Genomic DNA, 8268 nt, shown 5'->3' on the forward strand with positions numbered 1-8268 from the left:
CAGCCTAAAACTTGGTTAATTTAATAAATTCTCCCTTCTAATTATGAATTTAATTCTGGACATGAATTAGATTTTATTATATCATATGCTATTTAATTGAATTATGTGATTTATGTGACATAGGTGGCATGTGACTTGTGCATCAATTGGGCAATTGAGGTCAACACTCCTTGAGGACAATGGCTGATGGTTTGCACGTGAATTATGATTATTTTGAGGGATTAGATCAGCTAAAATGATGTGGATGACACATGGGAAATTAGGCACACATTGGAATCATCTACAAACCAATAGGAAGTTGCCACCTTGCAAGTGTGACAAGGCTCCCATTTACATTTTAATTTCTTTTTCCTTATTTTAATTAAGCTTCAGCTGATGGGAGACACCAAGGAGCACGCCATTTTAAGTCTCAAATGGGATCCAACACATATCTCATTCATCTTCCACATTCTCTCTCTCTTGTTCATAGTGTTCTTCATTTTCTCTCTTTTGTTCTTCATTTTCCAGCACCCTAACCTCCATTTTCAGCCACCAAACCTCCACAAAACTCATACCATTCTTCTCCTTTCTTCATTTTCGTTCCATCCCTTCCATTTTCACAAGGATTGAAGCTCATTTTCATCATTCAAGAGCTATGGAGTTTGGCCTTCACAAGCAATCACTAGGGTTCTTGAAGATGAAGATTGGCTAAGTTTCTTTATGGAATCCTAGAGAGATGAAGATGGAGGATGAGTCTTGAGCTTCAAATTGGCTAAGTTCTTTTGTTTCCTATCCTCTTCTCTTTTTACTAGATGGTTAGATTCCTTAATCTAGGGTTTAATCATCTTAGCTTATAAATTCTAATTTGAATTTGATGTTGATGTAAAGAGAGAGGATTGTTTCATTTAATTTCTTCCTTGGACAGCCATGACTGAATTTTGCCACTCTTTGTTTGGCACATAATCTTGTGTTTTTCAATTAGTGAATTTCTTGTGTTAATATTGCATAATCTTGTGGTGTTAATGCTTGTGTTGTTGAGTAGCTTGACATAATCTTGTGGTTGCTCAATTTATGTGTTTGACCATGGCTGTTGAGAGAGGATTTTGAGTGAATCACTTGGCTAATGTCTTCACCAATTGGTTAATTGAACTAGGGACTTTAATCTAAGACCTAGGGAGGTTAGCTAATTAGGTTAATTGGCTTAGGATAATTTTCTTAAGTCATGACAGCTTTAGTCAAGAGGAAAGGGAAGCTAAACTTAGCCTAATCATGAGAAGATAATGAGTCCAAAATCAACTAATCTCTAGGGTTCCATTATTGTAAAAAGGGAAGTTCATTTCACTCACTTTCACTAGCATTTTAATTACTTGCATATTAGGTAATTAGTTTAGATAATTAGCTAGATAACTAAATTCCTACAAACTTTGGTTGATTTATTTCACTAGATAACTTTCAATTAGACTTAAAACCATTCCTTGAGAGATGACCTAGGGTTGGCCCTATATTGCATTAGGGTTAGCTTTAGTATAATTTTGAGGATAAGCGACTAATTTCCTATCAAAATTTTGGCGCCGTTGCCAGGGAATGGTTTAAGTTTAATTCTAAGGTTGTTTAGTACTTAATTTACATTTTTAGTGTTCCTGAAAAATCTTTTGAAAAATTATAAAAATTTGTTTTTTGTGTCTTTTTTAGTGTTTTTTGTGTGTTTTGAGTGTTTTTATTCTGTTTTTAAAAAAAGGAAAAAAAATTTAGTGCAATTTTCGTTGGTTTGGTGTAGAGCTGAAAATACTCTGTTTCTAGTGTCTCTGTCTGAAATTGAAAAATTAACTGGGAATGAGTCTGAGGGAATTTGAACGTGGAATTTATTTCATTGAAAGCTCTATATCCTAGCTTCACTTTAAAATTGGTTTGGTCAATTTTGGACGTGGGAAGTGTCCTGTGGAAATTTTACAATCTAACAAGGTCCAGGGAGCCATTACAGAGGATTCCCAAAACCCTGTTTCAACTTTGAGTTAGCATATCTTCGTCTTTGTGCGTTCAAATTGATTGATTCCAGTTTCATTTTTCTTATCGCTGTCTTATCTTTGTTTCTTGTGTTTAGGATTTTCTTCAATTTTCCATTTTCCTATTTGAAAGTTTGTTAGAAGCTCTGAAGGTCTTCTGGACGAAATCCTGTTTCTCCAGACTTGAGGACCAACTTGTGAAAAATTCTGGGAACGATTGGGCAGGATTTTTAATCTAAAAGTTTTATATAATTTTCCTGTATATCTCTTGTGTTTCTCATAAAAGTTTCAGGGGAATTTATCATGTGGATTTGCTGATAGAAAATTCACAAGTTCACTGTCTCCAGAGAGCCTACTGTGCGAATTCCAGAATTGCCAAAGCTTCTTGATTGAGCATTTCTAACTCTCTTTCTACTTGTTTGGTGTTATTTTTTTTTCATTTTGTTGCTATTGAGTTTAATAAAAAAAAAATAAAAAAATTATTTCTCTTGCTGTTGTGTGTTTTGAATTGTTTCATGTTGATTTGCATTTTAGTTTAGTTTGTTCTTTGTTCTTAATTTTCTTGAGCTTGATTAGTGCATGACCCGAAGAAAACATACCTCTTTTGTTGAATTAGATCTAGAAATTGAAAGAACTATTTCTAGATTGAGAAGATCACAACCTATTCTTGATTCTCATTTGGTTTGTAATTCAACAATGGAAGGTATCTTAGGACATGAGCATGTGCATAATGAGGGCCATGGGAATGGGAATGAGAATTTGCATGATGATGGCCATGTTAATAATGAATTTGAAGGCTTGCATAACCCTAGAGAGGAGAGGAGCATTAGGCAATTAACTCAACCTAATTGGCATGATAATCCTTATGGCTTATATGTTCCTCCTACTAATGTTCAATTTGAAATTAAATCCTCCTTGATTAATGCATTGCCTAAATTTCATGGGTTACCAGGAGAGGATTGTCATAGGTTTTTGCATACTTTCCTATTGGTTTGTGATACTATGAAGCCTATGCATGTAAATGTTGATGATGTTCAAGCTAAGGCTTTTGTATTTTCTCTTGAAGGTTTAGCAAAGGAGTGGTATTTCAACTACCCTTCTTATGTGAAAGTGAGCACATGGGCTGAGCTAAGAAGACTCTTCTTAGATAAATTCTTTCCAAATTCCAAGGTCACCAATTTGAGAAAGCAAATCTATGGGGTCCAACAAGGAGAGGATGAGAGTCTCTATGAGTATTGGACTAGATTCCAAGGCCTTTTGGCTAAATGCCCACACCATCAAATTTCTAGTGAGAATTTAGTCCAATATTTCTATGAGGGCTTGATTCCAAGAGACAAAGTTAACATTGATGCCGCTAGTGGTGGATGCTTGATTGACCTCACTTCCTTAAAGGCTTGGGAACTAATTGACAAGATGGCTTCAAGTGGTGCTCAATACTCTACAAGGGAAAAGAGAAATGTGAATATGGTAGGTTCCTCAGTTCTTAATGATTCATATGTGGACTTGCTAGCTGCCAAGATTGGGAGAATGTTGGCTCCACAAATATCTCAAGTGAGCAATGTAAGTACTTCTCAAGCACTTGTCCCTTATTCTTGTACTTTTTGTGACTCACCTATGCATGTAGAAAGCAATTGTCCTATTAAGTTTGAACAAGTAAATGCTATCTACAATGGAAAACAATCCTATGGTGGGAGGCAAGGGCAAGGAGCTTATTCTAATACTTACAACCCTTCATGGAGAGACCATCCTAATTTCTCCTATTCAAATCCAAGTGGCTTTACAAGACAATCAACAAAGAGGATCCTATCAAAACACCTTTGGCCGTGACCCTCCACCTCATTTGTCTCAAGGTAGCTCTTCTCAAAGCTACAATCCAAGTGGTAATTCTCTTGCACCTTCTTCTAATTCTTATAGTGATAGGAGGCTTGTTCCAATTGAGAGTTCTTCTAATTCAAACTCTTCTAATGATGTGAATGTGTTACGTAAGCAGTTGATTGAAATGAACTCTTTGTATAAAAACATGTATGATGGCTTAGGGAACAAGGTAGAGAGTATGGGTAACAAGTGTGAGAACATGAACTCTAAAATTGATGCCCTTACTTCTCAAATGAATATGCTTGCTAACCAATTAAGTGCAGCCAATGCTCAAGCCTCTACATTACCATCCAACACCGTTGCTAATCCTAAAGCTAATCTTAATGCTATCACATTGAGGAGTGGCAAGGAGTTGGGAGAAAGAGTACAAGAAGACAAAAGACAAGGGAAGGCCGAGAAGCCCTCTTTAAATTCTTCAATTGATGTTAATGTTTCTAGTTCTTCTTTTGCTCCTAATGATGCATCTTTTTGTAGAGATGATGAGGATGAAAACATTGAGGAGATCATATGTGAGCAACCACCATCTAAGGTGGAAAAGGGGACTATGGCCGAGTTGTTTAGTAAGGAAAAAGAGGGAGAGGCCGAGCAAAGTGAAACAAGAAAGGAGAGTTCAAGGAAGGAAGAAGGAAAGCAAAGTCAAGAGATTATGAAGAAGCTTCCTTTTCCACAAGCACAAGTGGTCCCTAAGCAAGAAGGGACAATTTGATCAAGAGGTATATGATTTCTTCCACAAGATTCATGTTAATGTACCCTTGATGGATGTAGTTAAGAACTTTCCTAAGTATGCCAAATTTTTGAAAGATTGTTGTACAAATAAAAGAAAATTTAGGCCTAATGCAAGGGTACAATTACCCTCATCTGTGAGTGCTATCATGAAGCCTCAACTCCCTATAAAATGTGAGGACCCCGGTTCCTTCACAATTCCATGCAAGATTGGCAACACACATTTTTCTCATGCATTGATAGACTTAGGTGCAGCCATTAATGTTATGCCTCTTTCAATTTATCATGCCTTGAGTCTTGATTGCATGCATAAGACACCTATGATATGCCAATTAGCGGATAGAAGTGTTAGAAGACCACATGGAGTAGTAGAAGACTTGTTGGTTTGTGTTAAAGGTCTATTATTTCCTGTGGATTTCTATGTGCTTGATATGTCAAAAGAAGGGAGTGGGGATGATATTTTGATTTTAGGAAGGCCATTTATGAGGACTGCCCGTACATTGATTGACATGGAAAAAGGTAGTTTGATTTTGAAATGTGGAGAGGATCATGTTATTTTTAATATATATGAAGCAATGAAACATCCTTTTGAGGATTATTCTTTGTTAGGTGTAAGTTCCATTGAGTTATTGCTTCATGATGCTTGTGAGTCTCACATGCTTGATTCTTTCTCACATGTTGATGATGATTTGTCTCTTGTTACTACTACATGTATTGATGGATGTAGTTGTCCTATTTGTTTAGAGATTGATGCATGCTTGAATGATGCAACTACTTCTTCTCATGATTTGTTTAAAATATCTCCTATGCTTGATCTTGAAATGCTTGAGAAGGGTATATCTTCTTGTGTTGTAGGTACTAAAGCCATTAAGGCCGAATCTATGAGTTTTTCTCCACTCGAGCTTGATGTTCTTAGGATTCCCAAGCTATTGGAGGAAAATTCTACACTTTCACATGTCGAGGCCGTGGCTCAAGTCCAAGCACTTGAGGACAAGTTGCAAGAAAAGGGGGAGGCTGTAAAGAAAGAAGAGGAGAAATCAAAAACAAGTGACAAGCCTAAAAGACAAGATAGTACCATGGAATATTCCACCAAATTAGACTTGAAGAAGCTCATTCCCTCTTGTGTAGAGCCACCTACCTTGGAGTTGAAGCCTTTACCATCCAATCTCAAGTATGCATATCTCATTGAGAATGAGAAGCTTCCGGTAATAATTTCTAACTCTTTATCTCTTGAGGAAGAAAATGCATTACTTGATGTGTTGAGAAAGAACATACATGCTATTGGTTGGACTTTGGCTGACATTCCTGGTATTGACCCTATTGTGTGCACACATAAAATTTTTCTTGAGGACAATGCTAAGCCCATTAGGCAACCACAAAGGAGACTTAACCCATTGATTTTAGATGTGGTAAAGAAAGAGGTTGTTAAGCTACTTAGTGCTGGGATCATCTATCCTATAGCTGACAGTGAGTGGGTGTCTCCAACCCAAGTTGTACCTAAGAAAGGGGGGATTACTGTGGTAAAAAATGAGAAAGGAGAGCTTGTTCCAACTAGAGTTCAAAATGCTTGGAGAGTGTGCATAGACTATAGGAAGCTCAATAATGTGACTAGGAAGGACCATTTTCCTTTGCCTTTTATTGATCAAATGCTTGAGAGATTGGCTTCCAAGTCCCATTATTGCTTCCTAGATGGGTTTAGTGGGTATTTTCAGATTCCTATAGCTCCTAGTGACCAAGATAAGACTACCTTTACATGCCCCTTTGGTACATTTGCCTATAGGAGGATGCCTTTTGGTCTTTGCAATGCACCTGGTACTTTTCAAAGATGCATGATGTCCATATTTTGTGATTTTATTGAACATTGCATGGAAGTCTTTATGGATGATTTTACTGTGTATGGTGAGTCCTTTGATTCATGCTTGCATTCTTTAGATAAAGTGCTTGGTAGGTGCATTGAAAAGAAGCTTGTGCTTAACTTTGAAAAATGCCATTTCATGGTAGATAAAGGAATTGTTTTAGGCCATTTGATTTCTTCCAATGGCATAGAGGTGGATAAGGCCAAAGTAGATGTGATTGCTTCTTTGCCATATCCTGTTTGTTTGAAAGATTTGAGATCATTTTTGGGACATGCAGGCTTTTATAGGAGATTATAAAAGGGTTTAGTGAAATTGCTTTGCCTATGTCTAAACTCTTACAAAAAGATGTTGATTTGTTTTTGATGATGCTTGCAAAAGGAGTTTTGACACTTTGAAAAGCATGCTCATTTCCCCTCCCATTCTTAAAGCCCAAATTGGTCTTTACCTTTTGAGTTGTCATGTGATGCTTCTAATTTTGCTGTGGGAGCTATGCTTGGTCAAAGAGAGGGCAAGTTATCATATGTGATTGCTTATGCATCTAGGACCCTAGATTCAGCTCAGGTTAATTACACCACAACTGAGAAAGAGTTGTTTGCTATTGTTTTTGCACTTGATAAATTTAGATCATATCTTCTTAACTCTAAAGTTGTTGTGTACACTGACCATGCTGCTGTGAGGTACTTGTTTAAGAAGACAGATTCTAAGCCTCGCTTGATTCGATGGGTGATCTTAATGCAAGAATTTGATGTGGAGATAAGGGATAGGAGTGGTTCTACCAATCAAGTAGCGGATCATTTGTCTAGACTACCTCATTTAAAAGCTACTATGGTAAACTCTAACCCTACTATTCCTTGTGATTCATTTCCTGATGAGGCATTGTGTGCCATTTCATCTAAGCCTCCATGGTATGCCTCTTTTGCTAACTATATTGAGTGTAGAGTCTTGCCTCCTTGTGCTTCACGTTTTGCCATTGAAAAATTGAAAAGAGAGTCTAGATTTTACATTTGGGAACCACCTTTGATGTGGAAGATTTTGTGTGATAAAGTGATTAGAGGGTGTTGATGATGTTGATGTGCCTTCTGTTCTTGAATTTTGTCACTCTCATGCATGTGGTGGTCATTTTAGCTCAAATAAAAGCTAGGAAGGTTTTAGATTGTGGATTGTATTGGCCTAGCTTGTTTAAAGACTCTATGAATTTTGTAAAGCATGCTTGAAATGTCAAAAGGTTAGTAGTTGGGGTAAGAGACATGAAATGCCTCAACAACCCATTTTATTTTGTGAGATTTTTGATGTTTGGGGCATTGACTTCATGGGTCCCTTTCCACCATCCTTTAGTTTTGAGTACATATTACTTGGTGTTGATTATGTTTCAAAGTGGATTGAAGCCATTCCTACTAGAACTTGTGATGCTAAGATTGTTTTGAAGTTTCTCAAATCTAATATTTTTGTAGGTATGGAGTTCCTAAGGCCTTGGTAAGTGACCAAGGATCCCACTTTTGCAATAAGATGATGAAGGCTCTCTTGGCTAAATATGGGTGCATCACAAAATCTCTACACCATATCATCCCCAAACTAATGGCCAAGCCGAAGTATCAAATAGAGAAGAAGCAAGAAAATCCTAACCAAGGTGGTGAACACAAATAGGAAGGATTGGTCTTTACACTTGGAGGATGCTTTGTGGGCTTATCGGACCGCTTATAAGACTCCCATTGGATGTCTCCTTTTCGATGGTGTATGGAAAGGCTTGCCACCTCCTGTGGAGATAGAGCATAGGGCTATGGGCCATCAAGAAATAAACTTGGATTTCCATCTTCGGCTAAGGAGAGATTTCT

The 8268-nt window shown here is 37.1% G+C and overlaps 1 non-coding gene across 1 annotated transcript; it reads right to left on the minus strand.

Annotated features, from left to right (window-relative positions):
• Positions 1-3158: 3158 nt before the first annotated feature.
• LOC129307556 (small nucleolar RNA R71) lies at positions 3159-3265 on the minus strand. The gene has a single exon (XR_008592444.1). It is a non-coding gene; the product is annotated as a small nucleolar RNA R71 (small nucleolar RNA).
• Between the last annotated feature and the right edge of the window lie 5003 nt (positions 3266-8268).

Source organism: Prosopis cineraria, unplaced genomic scaffold (assembly GCF_029017545.1).
Source record: "Prosopis cineraria cultivar Desert tree isolate PC_DT_omini unplaced genomic scaffold, ASM2901754v1 PC3, whole genome shotgun sequence".
NCBI lineage: Eukaryota > Viridiplantae > Streptophyta > Magnoliopsida > Fabales > Fabaceae > Prosopis > Prosopis cineraria.